We start from the raw sequence: 14,128 nt of genomic DNA, 5'->3' as shown, positions 1-14,128 counted from the left end.
TACTCAAAAACTATCATTGTTTTCCCTACAGCTTGAAATTTGTTTTTTCTTTTATTTTCTTCCCAGATACCCTCATCTTCCTTCTCTTCCTTTAATGTAAATAATGGAAGGGCTGTAACAGCCATACCAGCTGCTGCAATTTGCTGCTTATTTGTCAAGGAAATAAAGTAAGAGCACAAGAAATGCGAATCACCTTGTCAGCCTCTGGTGGAATGAATGCAACCGACTCTTTGCCTGGGATAAGGATAACTTAAATACTGAGTCGGCAAACATAAATTACTTATATTTCAGGTAGGATAGTAATTTCATAGCCACCACCTGGCAGAATGGCTGTTTGTTATTACCATTCACTGTGAGCTGCTCAGAAGATAAACATCATCGCTGTGTATCCTGTTACAGGAATCAAAAGCAAACTCACACTGGGGTAGAAGAGGAACAAGTGCACCTCCACGGTCACTCAGGGCTGGAAGGAAAAGAATTACATTTGTGCACATACCGAATACAGCCCTTTCATACTGTGGCTTTAGACAATGTTCTTGGCCTCTAATGTGAGTGAAGATACCCATAAACTTAAGTCTTAGTAAAAGCAGTATTTCAAAACGTGCTTGATTTAAATGTAGAAATCAAAGTGATAAATGGGTGATTAAGCTACTGCTTGCATATTCATGCTCTCTCCCTTTCTATAAAGACAGTAAGTTTCTGATATTCTTTGTATTATATTATCTCTTTCACTTATTCTAGTTTTGCATTATTCTTTACTATAAGTATTTTTGAATGTTATCTCTATTGCTACATGCAGAAGTTCCCTACAGCCTTAAGCTTCAACAACTCGGCTATCAATACTATGAAAATGGATGATCTTTAAGGTCCCTTCCAACCCAAGCCATTCTATGATGCTTCCACACTTCTAAGACTTGACAGCAAAAACCTTAAACAACTATTTATTGGCACTTTCTTTCATTTTCAGCTGGTTCCAAGATAACTGCGCTTCAAGCTTATCATTTACATAGAGGATGAAGACAACTGCAAAGTAAGTACAGCCATGGTAGCTCTCCGTGTAGTGACCCAGGAGGAGTCTTGTGTGGTAGGTGATACAAAATCCGAACCTTAGACTTGTAAGCATGCAGGGGCCATTAAAATTAATTGTACTTGAGTGTAAACTGTTGAAAAGCTAAATCTTTCAGGGAAGGATTTGTGAAAGTGCAGTATTCTTCAGGGAACCTTGCAAATCTGCATTGCAATAGCCTGTTTCCTGAGGTTTCCTTAGGGATCGTGGAGAATTTATAGGAAGGCTGTATTTTTTGTAGTTACACTGCCTATACCAGCTGCAAAAAATTCCTTCTTGAATGACTATGTGCCATAAAAGCAATTGCAGAGTATTATGGGATTCTTATTTTCATTTCTTGTAGTAGCTCTGCAGAGACAACTATTTTTTTTGATAGGTAACCAGAGCAAGCACATGCAGCAACATAGAATGCTGTGAGTGAGCCTGCATGTTTGTCCTTCTTTACACTAAGGCCATTTGGAATATGCCGTTCTGTTTTCAGGGATGCTGCGTGCTGCTCAATCACACCAATGCATGTCATTTGGTAAGAAGTATTGAAAAGAGCACAGAAAGATTTACTTGTTGTGTGAGTTTTGGGTGGAACGCATGAAGGGGAATCCATCAGTGCACTCTTTGAGGAGGGACTGGATCCCTAAAGCCGTGCAGACCAGAGATTTAATTCCTCCTCGTACCTTTTCTAGGGTTGCTGCTTAGGTACTTGGCAATACCAAAAAAAAAGGTCTTTCGTTTCAAAGCAACAGCGTATTTAAGAAAGCAAAACCTGACCTCATTTGTTGGTAGCAGCATTGAGATGAACTGCAGCTCTGACCTATTTCTCCAGAGTTACAATTATCTGCTGTAATGGTACCACTTTGCTTTTTAAATCCTGGATTACTGTCCTCTGAGATTTAGAGAAGTTACTCGCTCTCTGGTTACAGACCTCGTTACTCCAGGGGCAAGCAGGCACAAAGAAGGAATGAATGAAGGCACGTGAATGTGCAAAAGCAATGCATGTGATCAGGTCATCATAAGGAATTTGTCATTTTTATTTTAATATGTTTAGATACATAATTTTAAAATTAATTTCTATAATTTTGTTCATTTCTATACACTTTTATGTGTGTGTGTATAAATATACTTTGGTATCCATATGTGTCCCCACACGGAATGATCGAAACTGAAGTCATATGGAGAGGGGTTTGGGTTTTGTTCATTTGTTTGGCAGACTGTGCTTTCCTGAGATGTGATTTCCTTCCCTGTGCAATGCGGGAACGATAAATATAAAAGACTTAAAGAAATCAAATTCTTACATATTCAGAACGAAATCCCTTGGTGATAGAAGTTGACATAGCTGCCTTTAAGTCAATTTAATGCTTGCTTAAATCAATGGAAGGAAAGTGAATTATATTACATGAGGATCTAGTACTTATAATCTAGGTTTTTTTATTATTAACAGTATATCCAACCTTACAAAACAAACTTTTCTTTCCCTGAGTTTCATATTTATCTATGTCATCACAATGAATAGAAAATACGTTCTTATATTTTCCTCAAGTCAAATTTCCTTAGTAAATGTTCAGTCTTCAGAACATATCATTTATCTTTTTTAGTTTTACCACTCAGGATCCTGTTCTGTTACCAACATTCACAGCAACACTGTGCTGGTAACAAACATTGAGTCCTGCCAAACCCAGTTACGCAGAAATCCTGAATCAGATTCTCAGCACGGCATAGGATTAGCTCTAAAACTGGGTTTTCAGGAAAAAATCAAAAACAACAAAACCAAACAACTTTCCAGTACCTGAAGGTCTACAAGAAAGCTGGGGAGGGACTGTTTACAAAGGCTTGAGGTGATAGGACAAGGGGGAATGGGTATAAACTGGGGAGGGGCAGATTTAGACTAGACAAAAGAAGGAAATTCTTCACTGTGAGGGTGGGGAGGCCCTGGAACAGGTTGTATGGGGAAGCTGTGGCTGCCCCATCCCTGGAGGTGTTCAAGGCCAGGTTAGATGGAGCTTGAGCAGCCTGATCCAGTGGGGGGTGTCCCTGCCTGTGGCAGGGGGGTTGGAACTGTATGATCCTTAAGGTCCCTTCCAACCCAAACTATTCTATGATTCAAGTAATATCTTTTCATTTACCCTCTGCTTTCTAGTACATTTTAAGCTTTGTTCCCACATATAACACTGATAAAACAACACAATGACTCTTACACGGTTGTATGCCAGCTGCTAAAAGCATAACTTATTTCAGCTAGAACAGTACAGAGCTCATTCAGGCCATTCATTTTACATAGGTTAGATTTATTTTACCCCGTCCTCCTACTTTTGTCTGCCTTCAGTCTGCTCTGTACAAGGTTATCACATAAAACAGTTGTTCAGAGCTTGGTTTTGCCCAGTTGCCTTTCATCCCTGGCAGTAAGATGCTTCGAGCACCATCCATAGAATAAATGAATTTTAAAGAGCGAAAGCCTTGCAGTGGTTGCAGGAGACTGAGTTCAAGCAAGGATAAGGAAGCAAACTACAACCTGAATTCCTCTTAGCAAGGGGCCTCATTTGAGTTTTGATTCCTATGCAAAGCCATTAGGTTTTGCTGTCAGAGGAATGGTGCTCCATGCAGTTTTGAGGAAGACTTTTATGGCCTTATCCCTGGAGGGCTGACACTCAGGCTAAGCATCTGTTGGCATCAGCTAAATATGCAGGGGAGAAAACAGGTATTTGGAGGGACTTTAGGAGAAGGTTTGGCTGAGGCAGCTGAGAAAGGTGAAAAATTGCTGCTGCTATTTAAATTACTTAAACAAATTTTAAGTCTTTTCCCATCTTTTTCCATCAAAGTAGTAAAAAAGGGATTCAGATTCCTCTAATGGAAAGGTTTGGAACAGAAGTGAACAGAAGATATTGCCATGGTTTGCTCAAATATGAGACAGAACATTTTTATTACTCCTGAAGGACGTTTACTGAGAACTGGCAAAAGGTGGGTGCGCTTGAAGTGATGAGAGAGTTTTGCTGTGAAAATGAGAGTGTCCACAAACAATAAGAACAAAACAAATATTTTCCTTATTCTCTGAGCAAAGCTATGCAGAAAATACATCAGAAAAGGCAGATGAATAATCTATTCAGTCTTGGTTCTCATCTCTCCAGGGAATTTCATGTATTCTTTGAATCTTGTGGCTTGCCACATAGCAATAACGTGCAGTTATTAGCTAGGACTTTTCTATCATTTTCTTCTTTTTTTGTCCTTTTTTTTTTTTCTTCTGGTAGCAAGATATGTACATTCAGATATCTTCTACTATATAATCAATGACGTAGTTATTATCATTGTTATGGTTATTGCCATCATCAATTTCTTTGCTTCCAAATAAAATACATGATTACTTTCAAGGTCCACAATTTATAGATGTCCAGTGTTTAACAACTGCTTAATACGCATTCAAATAAAACTCCTAATAACATCAACAGACCTCTTGATAAAGACTTGAAATTGTGAAGTTTTTTATAAAGATTTCACAATGGGTGATAATTTCAGTGAGAAGAAACACACATTTAACCCTATCACCTCACTGGACCAAGCTTTATCAGCGACATTCAGATAATAAAACTGACTGAACTGCCGGTCACTCTGCAGATGCTGTTGACTCCAGCTGGACTTGGTGTATAAATCCTCACATGGATTCAGAGTAAAACACGGATAGCAAAATGAAAGCTGCGGTGAAGGTTATAGCAACAGGAAACATTTTTTTAAGTTTGAATCCTTCAGATGTATCACCCACATCCAAATCAAACAGGACTTGGTCTGAGCTAAATGCTGGAACAAGCTGCCCAGGGCAGTGGTGGAGTCTCCTTCCCTGGAGGTGATCAAAAAGCATGTAGATGAGGCACTTCAGGATGTGGTTTATTAGGCACGATGATGTTGGACTGGATGATCTTAAAGGTCTTTTCCTTAATGAATCTATGATTCTAAATTTCACTCACCATTTGCTGTCTGCAAACCATGCTTTTGAAGTATGTTACCCTCGGGATGCCACCAGCAATGTAAGAATCTAATAGAGAGAGAAGACAGATAAAAATATATGTATTCATTTGTATAGATGTAAATAAGTACAACCTATCTCTTACATGATGCAATGTTTAACTATTAGGTAATGTTCTGGATTATATAGTGTTATCCCACAGACATTTTTTCAGCTGTTTGTCTCATCTTCCTAGAACAGAACACAAGCAATATAAGGAAATTGTAGCAATAGCAAATCCTTGCTAAGAAAAAATATGACCACATTTTTTTACCATGTAGCTTAGTTTATTTTTCATGATTAAAAACACAGGGTAACTGACCAATTGTATTTTGACATCCTTATGTCTTGAAAACAAGCACAGATTAACTTTATAATCAAGTAGTGAACAGTTTGTCAGTTTTGAACTGGATTTCAGAGTATGGAATTTTGACCGTAATAGGGAAAAGAAATGCAATTGACTTTTAAAATCTGACCAGTTCTTCAGTCAAATGCTGATTAAAAATAAATACGTTTAAAATCTGAAGCATGTGTCCAGCTCTCCCCTCTTCACACATTGTCCCTGCTCACTCAAATGGTAGATTTGGAAGAAGAGGAAACAAAATTTCTCTTCACCATCTGTTATCTGACATTTGAAAAAAGTCATTGTTTGACCAGAAATGAGACAATTAGTGGCATCTGGGCTATAAATCATTAGCCTCTAATTTGCTAAGCTGGTACATTTTTAAAGACAAAACAGATAATTCCTTATGTAGGAATAGCCACATCACCCAAGATACAGAGCCTCACCCAACCATTAAAATACCAAACAGATGGAGGAAGCCTTCCAGGGGAATATACACAGGGGAGAAAAATTGCTGTAAAACATAGGGAAAGAAAACTCTGCCAAGTTCAACAGGACCATAGAAAGCATTAATGACCCATGGATTATCTTTTCCAAAACTAAAGATGCAACCGTGAAGGAAGATGTTCTCCTAACACAACCATCTAATCAGAAAATAGCATATATCAACATGAGCTTATCCCCAAAAGACAAAATTGGAAAGTATTTCCCATCCTGGTTACATCAGCTTTCTAAGGTTCAAGTTTGGACAAAATATCCCAAAGCGGACTTGACAACTTCACAGAATAAGGCAAAAATAAAAAAACAAAAACAGATGTTCTTTGTTACGGGAGACTTCATATTAATGATTCATATGCATTATATAAGCAAAGGATGGAAAAAAAAGACCATTTGAAGGCCAGAAAATAAATCAGTGTTGCACTAGCCATTGTGAAAAAAACATGGAGTGTGAGACAGTCCTCCCTCAGCTGTAAATAGAAATTGGGTGGGGAATGTGGTAGAAGGCCAAGTCAAGGAGAACGGTGCTGTAGGAATAAAACCAACAGGCATTCAGGCTTATTTCCTCTGCTCCAGGGCAGTTTACTGGGAAGGGGATTATTATATGCAGTAGAAGGGTAATGAGAAAGGAAGAGGAGAACAGGACCACCACAGAAGACTAATGAGAAAGGGCTGTGGGAATTGCAGAGTAAGGTGGAAGGAAATCGCTGACCTTCCTGAGATGGCAACGCTTCAGCCAGGGCTAGGGAAGGCTTGCGGAATGTCCAGCACTCTGATTTTTCTGGGCATGTGGCTGCACCTGGGGCTGGGGCCCCTGCCTAGCTTCAGGCTCAGGTTTTAGCAGGGGATGTGTGATGATGAGGAAGGTATCAGTTGGGTCCTACCTGATATGAATGTTGTGTTAATCCGGTGATGGTTACGGGGATTTGTGGTGCTGTGGTATAGCAGACAATGATGGACAGATGGACAGAGGAAGAAACATGTATATTTTTTTAGCAGAAATAGAATCATAGAATCACAGAATGGTTAGGGTTGGAAGGGACCTTAAAAGATCACCCAGTTCCAAACCCCTGCCGTGGGCAGGGACACCCCCCACTGGATCAGTTTGCTCAAGTTACAGAAACGGTAGACCTCATTGCCTGCAGCAGAACGTGATTCCAACAAATGTAAACAGCATTCGGCTAAGAAATCTGTGAATAATTTTTGTTGCTGTTCCTTCATTCTTTTTCATTTGCTCATAATGGATCATTGACATGTCTCGACATTCTCATAGAGTACAGGCTCTGAAGGTTTCACTTCAAAGGGCGCTTTAGAAGGTTCCCTCTAAATCCACACTTTCCACACATGTACAAATGCCTCTCGGTGTTCTTACATGCTCTGCTATAGGGGTGCAAACATACCTTCTCATATTAGTAGATTAGCACATCACTAATTGTCAGCACCTTATAAAAAGTCTTCCACAATGAGGGAACATTCACATAACACAGACCACAGGAATTTCCACGTGTGTAAGCGTGAAATGGGTACCCTGAACACAAGAAGTGACCGTGTCTTTCTGGTACTAAATAAGAGATAAAGTCTGAATGCTCCGTGAGTGAAAATGAAATATGTTTCTTCTCCAGACATCCAAAGTGAATAGAGTGGGAGGGAGGAATGAACAGATCTTTGCCCTTAGGGCTGTGTTAAGAAGGTGCCAGCACACAGTGACTGCCAGAGAAAATGGCTCTACAAGCCAGGGTCCGTTCTTCACAATGGTCACTCTTTTTGTTTGATAAAACACTTTGTAAAGGATTCATTTTAGCTGTTTGGCTCTGGGCAGAGAAAATCTAGTGCATAAGCTGTGTAAAGTCATACAGTGTTCAGAGAGGAGCTCTGCTTTGCTTATCACAATATCTCTTGCTCTGAAAGAGTAATCATAGAGTCATAGAATGTCTTGAGTTGGAAAGGAGCCCCAGGTATCATCGAGCCTGACTCCTGTCCCTACCTAAGACAACTCCAAGATTCCCCTATCATTTTCTACATCTTTTTTTTCCTTGTTTTCTACCTTGGCTTTACTTTCTGCCTGTGTCGCTCCTCTCTCCTTCCTTTATTTAATCTACTTGCTCTTGGGGAAAACCAATAGGTAAGAAAAGCCTAATTGAGGCAAGATTAATGCAGTTCCACTGAAAATAAGGAAAAGATTTATTCTCTCCCTCCCTTCCACAGATGCCTTGTTAGGGACTAAGCCTCACCTAACATATGTACCTTTATTCATTTACTTCCTTCTTGTCCTCAGGGAGAAGCCTATCTCATGTAATTTATTGACTTGGCTGCCCTGTGTGTACTCATGTTAATGGTAAGATGTATTGAACGTTCCCATATTAGTCTTATTCTCAGATGCAAGTGAAGGGAGTTTATCTATGTTGAAAAATATGTACATTTGGCTTGCCACAACTAGGAGTTACCGTAAAGAAAATGTTGAATTTGGGGCCTCTGAGCTGGCAAGAAATGTAAAGGTTTGAAAGAGTGGGATCCAGCAGAGCTGCTGAAATAAAGCATGAAGTTCAGAAGGAATGGGCAGCCTTGTGATCCTGCTCTCCTAGCTGACTCTCACCTTGGGTTGACAACTTCGGCTAATGCCAACTAACATGAGAAAGTGATGAAGGAAGGAAATATTTATTTTAAATAACTGTTTGATGAAAGGCTGTGAGAGATGAGGAGAACATAGGAGTCCAGTTTAATTTATGTATAATTGACTTGGGCAAGAGGAAGGAGCTTGGGCCAAGAACTGCATGTGTTGCTTTCATGCTAACTTTCTACTCAAGGCTCTGGTACATCCTTATATATCTAGTACATCTGTTACAGCTCTTTCTGGAAAGGACAACTTTGAAGGTCACCCTATGGCATCACTGCAATATTTTACTCTGTGCAGGGCACAGACTCTTAGATCAACTCAGAAAAGGAGTGTCTTTACTCATTGTCACACCCAAAAGCCTGCATTAACGAGCTCAAAAGAGGCACTTTTTACAGCTGCATCTACTGAAATTGTCTGTATTTTTCTAAATTCAAAATGACGTCTCCATGGCTAATTTTTAGAAGAGTCTGACAGTATTCAAGAAGCATTTGTACAAACCCCTCATGATGTGAATGCTGGGGTTGTCCTACGCAGGGACAGGAGCTAGACTCTATGATCCTTGTGGCTCCCTTCCAACTCAGGACATTCTATGATTCTACGAGGTCAAGAAAGCAAACTTGCCCTGTGTATCTCTTCATTCCCTTGAAAACTCTTTATTAGTCAGTCTGTTTGCTACAGAATAATTTTCTATCATTTGTTTGATACCCTACATGAGCACACTGATCCCATTTAATACCTTTTGGGGAAGGCAAATGAGATGGTGATTTGGGAGTTATTTCTGAGCAACAATATTCATTTTAAAAAAGAAAAATCTTCTGCTGCAGGGAAATAGTGATTGTTTTCAGCTCATGAATAATTAGCAGCATTTGAAAATTGTTTCCAGTGATCCATCTCCAAACAAAAAAGTGGCATTTCTCCTCTCAATCTGAGATCAATGCAGGAAATTTAACTTAATCTTTCCTAAACCATCCAAACACCAAAACTAATAGTGGCAATCAAGCAGTTGGCAGGTCACAAATACTGGCTCTGGGGTGTTGGCATGACTGTGTGTAAGCAGTTTTACTGCTCAGCGGATCACCAAGAGATGTTTTAACCTTAGCAGTTATTTTTCTCAAAGTCAATGACATCATGAAAGGATCCAGAAACATATTTCTTTGGACAATTATAAGCAGAGATTGCTCTTGACCCTGATATTTATAGGGTCCCAACTGTCAAGAGGCTTGCAGCAAGAGGTTATATGGGTCTCCAGAGTTACCCTGCCAGAAGTCTGGAAAAGTTCCAAAATAGCAATAATCCATGATTTCATTGTGCATGGCTAATTGTTTTTCCTGAAAGTAAATCTCACATGTTTGGCAGGTACCTTTGTAACAAAGAGATAGCAAAGGCTGTAAATCCCTGAATAGCTATTATTGCACAATCAGACTTTGTAACTCATAGATATCTCCCCTGGAAATACACTAATACACCACTAGCGTCAGAAAAAAATCAGATTTGGGGCCATGGTATTTTATTACAAGCTGTACAGCAGAAACTTGAGACTACTTTAAGGGAATTTTGACACAGTCCCCCACAACATCCTCCTCTCTAAATCAGAGAGATATGGATTTGACAGGTGGATGGTACAGTGGATAAGAAACTGGTTGGATGGTCATATTCAGAGAGTAGTGGTCAATGGCTCAAAGTCCAGATGGAGATCTGTGACAAGTGGTTTCCCTCAAGGGTCCATACTGGGACCAGTGCTGTTTAATATCTTCATCAATGATATTGGCAATGAGATTGAGTGCACCCTCAGAAAATTTGCAGATGACACCAAGCTGAGTGGTGCCATTGTCACGCCAGAAGAATGGGATGTCATCCAGAGGGACCTGGACAGGCTGGAGAAATAGGCCTATGAGAACCTCATGAGGTTCAACAAGGCCAAGTGCAAGGTCCCACGCCTGAGTCTGGGCAATCCCCAATTTCAGTACAGAATGGGGGATGGTGTGATTGAGAGCTGCCCTGCAGAGAAGGACTTGGGGGTGCTGGTTGATGAGAAGCTTGACATGAACCAGCAACGTGCACTCACAGCCCAGAAAGTCAAACGTATCCTGGGCTGCATCAAAAGAAGCATGTCCAGCAGGTCAAGTGAAGTGATTCTGCCCCTCTGTTCCTCTCTTGCGAGACCTCATCTGGACTACTATGTCCAGTTCTGGAATGTAAGAAGGACATGGAGCTGTTAGAATGGGTCCAGAGGAGGCTACAAAGATGATCCGAGGGCTGGAGCACCTCCCACATGAGGACAGACTGAGAGAGTTGGGCTTGTTCAGCCTGGAGAAGAGAAGGCTCTGAGGAGACCTTATAGAGACCTTTCAGTGCCTGAAGGGGCTACAGAAAAGCTGGGGAGGGGCTGTTCACAAAGGCTTGTGGTGATAGGACAAGGTGGAATGGGTGTAAACTGGAGAGGGGCAGATTTAGACTAGACATAAGGAAGAAATTCTTCACTATAAGAGTGGTGAGGCCCTGGCCCAGGTTGCCCAGGGAAGCTGTGGCTGCCCCATCCCTGGAGGGGTTCAAGGCCAGGTTGGATGGGCCTTGGGCAGCCTGATCCAGTGGGAGGTGTCCCTGCCCATGGTAGGGGGTTAGAACTGGATGATCTTTAAGGTCTCTTCCAACCCAACCCATTCTATGATTCTATGACATGATTCCGTAGGAAATATATCAGTATGATACGTCAGTAAATATGGCAAATATATAGTGAAGGGGTCTGCTTGTTCACTAAACGGGATCCGAAAAACTGGAAAGATGCCCAAGTAGCTCATTTCTAGCTGAGGTTTCCTGTTTCCTCGAATATCGTCATCCACACTGCGATTTCATAGATTCAATCCATTCTATTCATTGTAATGAATCTGATCAAAAAGAAACAATCGAGCAGATACTCAGATAAGCCAGCGTATTTCTAAGTTAATTAAAGATGGGACAGAGAGTAAATAGACTCTTGTTGATGGCCTGAAATAGAACCACTTCTGTTCTACGCATTGCTCTCATCTGCCTGTTTCTCGTTTTTCCCTCTCAGATGCCATTAATTTGGTAGCATTAGAATTCATCCCATGCATTTGTGCATTTTAGGTGATAAGCAATCTTTTTGTTTTAGACCACTATAGAGAATCATAATCTATTTATTCATGCTTTTTCAGTGTAATATTTGTTAGGGATAATCCTTTTTTTTTCCCATAAAAATGAAACTGAAAATTTCTATCAAGAAAATTTGGATGTTTCTTTTCTGAGAAGCCTTATCTAAATCTTTGCAATGAATATAAAACTGCTAAGTTGGAAGTAGTCCTTTATACAAATACCTAATGACCTTATAAACCTGTTTTTCTGCACAGCAGTACCCTCAGTGTTCCTTCAATTATTTCCTATTTTTTATCAAAAATGATTAAACCTTTTTCTGGCTCTATAGGAAATAGAGCTCAGTTTCTTCACAAGGTTTGTTTTTTATTTAAAATACATTTTTTAATAAATTTTTAGGTTTTAACTAAAAATATTGGCCACCAGCTTGACATTTCAGTCATCGCTTGGCTTCGGAACTGTTGCCGAGTTATCCATTTCCTACATGATAATCCTTTCAGATTGTACACCTTCAAATTGCACATCAACTGGATTTTTTTCTCTGATCCAGGATTTCCTGTGGGAGCCCATTCATTCCCCACCACCATCTTTCTATTCTAAGCTCTTTCAGTTTTAATGATGGGCGGGTAGTTGTCAGGCTCTCAGCTGATAACGTTTCCAGAAAGCTTGGTTGGAAAGCCAGCCGGCAGTCAATCACAGGCAGGACAGAACCCAGGCTCCCCTAAAAAGCCAGCTTCTCTGTGATAAACTCATTACATGCTGGCAACATTTAAATTCCCTCGGCACAGCTGGGAAAGCCAGAGGAGATCAATAGATCACCATGCCTGACGCTCTCCATAAAACAGAGCATTACGTTCCATGCAGTCACCTCTGTACTAAGCCTCACGACTCGGATACAACAGAAACACCTTTGAGAAGAGGAGGTGGCGTTGTCTTTACAGAGTCAAAAGAAACATTTGCATCATGAGCAGTTTGCCCCCTAGTTTATCATTAGGAAAACCGGGAGGTACTTCTACCTTGAATCTTCCTGGTTCACGTTATTCCATTCACAAGCTTGCAATATCTTAACTTTTCAACTTGATCACAAATTCCAGCTGACAAACAGAAGCAACCATGCCTGTAATTTCAACTATGATACTTGCTGATAAATAATTTGCATAAAATCATATGGTTTCCTTCTATAGAAATACATGAGTTTAGTCCCTTACAAGCAGTTCAGTTATTAAACATATCCATCCATCTTAAAAAAAAGAGTCTGAAAAGGAAAACAAATGGGAAAAGCATGAGGGATTGATATTCAACCCTACCTGTTAAGGAAGTGTCTACATCTCAACCAAAGCTCCTTCCTCCTCATTATTATAGCACGTTTCTTTTTCATACCAGATGCCTGTAATGTTTCTGTGAGCTTCCCAGAATGTGCATAACTGGTAAAGCCAGCACAGTTACTGATACTGGGGGTGGTTAATCTTTTTGCCTTTGAGAAGAAATGAGTAAACCTTGAAAATGACTACAGGGAGAGCAGAGGACTGCGTAGAACTACAGTGCTTTAATCATCTAGAAAATATCTTTTCCTCAAGTCAGAGGGTTTCAAGGTCAAATAGGTGTCTAATTTTTTTTTAGCTGAGATTGTGAAGGTGATAAAAAGAAATGATACAACCTGTCTCCACACCCTGAACTAAAGAAGCAACCTGGCATCATAGACAAACTCACTCGCTAATGATGGGTGAGTTTCTTCATAAGCTGTTGTTGCTCGTGCTTCCAAAGCTGGAGAATTAAAAATGCAGATGAGGTTCTACTTTAATGCTCAAGAAGCAGCCTTTCTAAACCCTTTGGTAGCGCTATTGAACTAGACACAAAGCTTTTATCTCTCAGAATCTCTTGGGGTGTATTAATCCTTCACTCGCGGGTTTGTCAGATGAAAAGCAGCTTGAATGGTTTGATATTTTTTTTAATTGTGTCTGAAATACTCTCAGTGCTGTATACAAGGCGGGTAAAGCCAGCATCAGACACTCAAATTCTTATGTGATGCCTCTTTTATTTGCAAGATATCCAGCTGACCTGCCACTGCTCAGAAAACGGAGGCTTGAGGCTGAGGAGCCCACCACTTGCAGTTCCCACTAACAAGCCCAGTAGTGATGGCTGGCAAACACTGTGGAATAAGAAATGAGTTTGTCTATGCGGGTAAGCCAGGGAGTTATATGTGTATACAGGATGGTTACTGTGGGCTACAGTGTGTTTTACCAAATTGGCAGCCATGAGACTGGCTAAAGTTGCCTTCATATCGAGAGTTCAGTAAACTATTGAATGAACTACTTGTGAGTGCTTTCAATGGTTACCTTTAAAGAGATATTCCATCCCTGGAGGTGTTCAAGGCCAGGTTGGATGAGGCTTTGAGCACTCTGGTCCAATGGGAGGTGTTCCTGCCCATGGCAGGAAGTTGGAACTGAATATTCATTAAGGTCCCATCTGACCCAAACCATTTTATGATTCTGACCTTCTAAGGCACAGTATAGC

The 14,128-nt window shown here is 40.3% G+C and overlaps 1 long non-coding RNA gene across 1 annotated transcript; it reads left to right on the top strand.

The window, feature by feature from the left end:
- Positions 1 to 949: 949 nt before the first annotated feature.
- LOC138719747 (uncharacterized) lies at positions 950 to 13,258 on the top strand. The gene is made up of 3 exons (XR_011337286.1): positions 950 to 1,034; positions 3,880 to 4,015; positions 13,235 to 13,258. It is a non-coding gene; the product is annotated as an uncharacterized lncRNA (long non-coding RNA).
- The last annotated feature ends 870 nt before the right edge of the window (positions 13,259 to 14,128 follow it).

The sequence above is a fragment of the Phaenicophaeus curvirostris genome, chromosome 4, assembly GCF_032191515.1.
Source record: "Phaenicophaeus curvirostris isolate KB17595 chromosome 4, BPBGC_Pcur_1.0, whole genome shotgun sequence".
Classification (NCBI taxonomy): Eukaryota; Metazoa; Chordata; class Aves; order Cuculiformes; family Cuculidae; genus Phaenicophaeus; species Phaenicophaeus curvirostris.
This window is presented reverse-complemented; position numbering and strand designations above follow the sequence as displayed.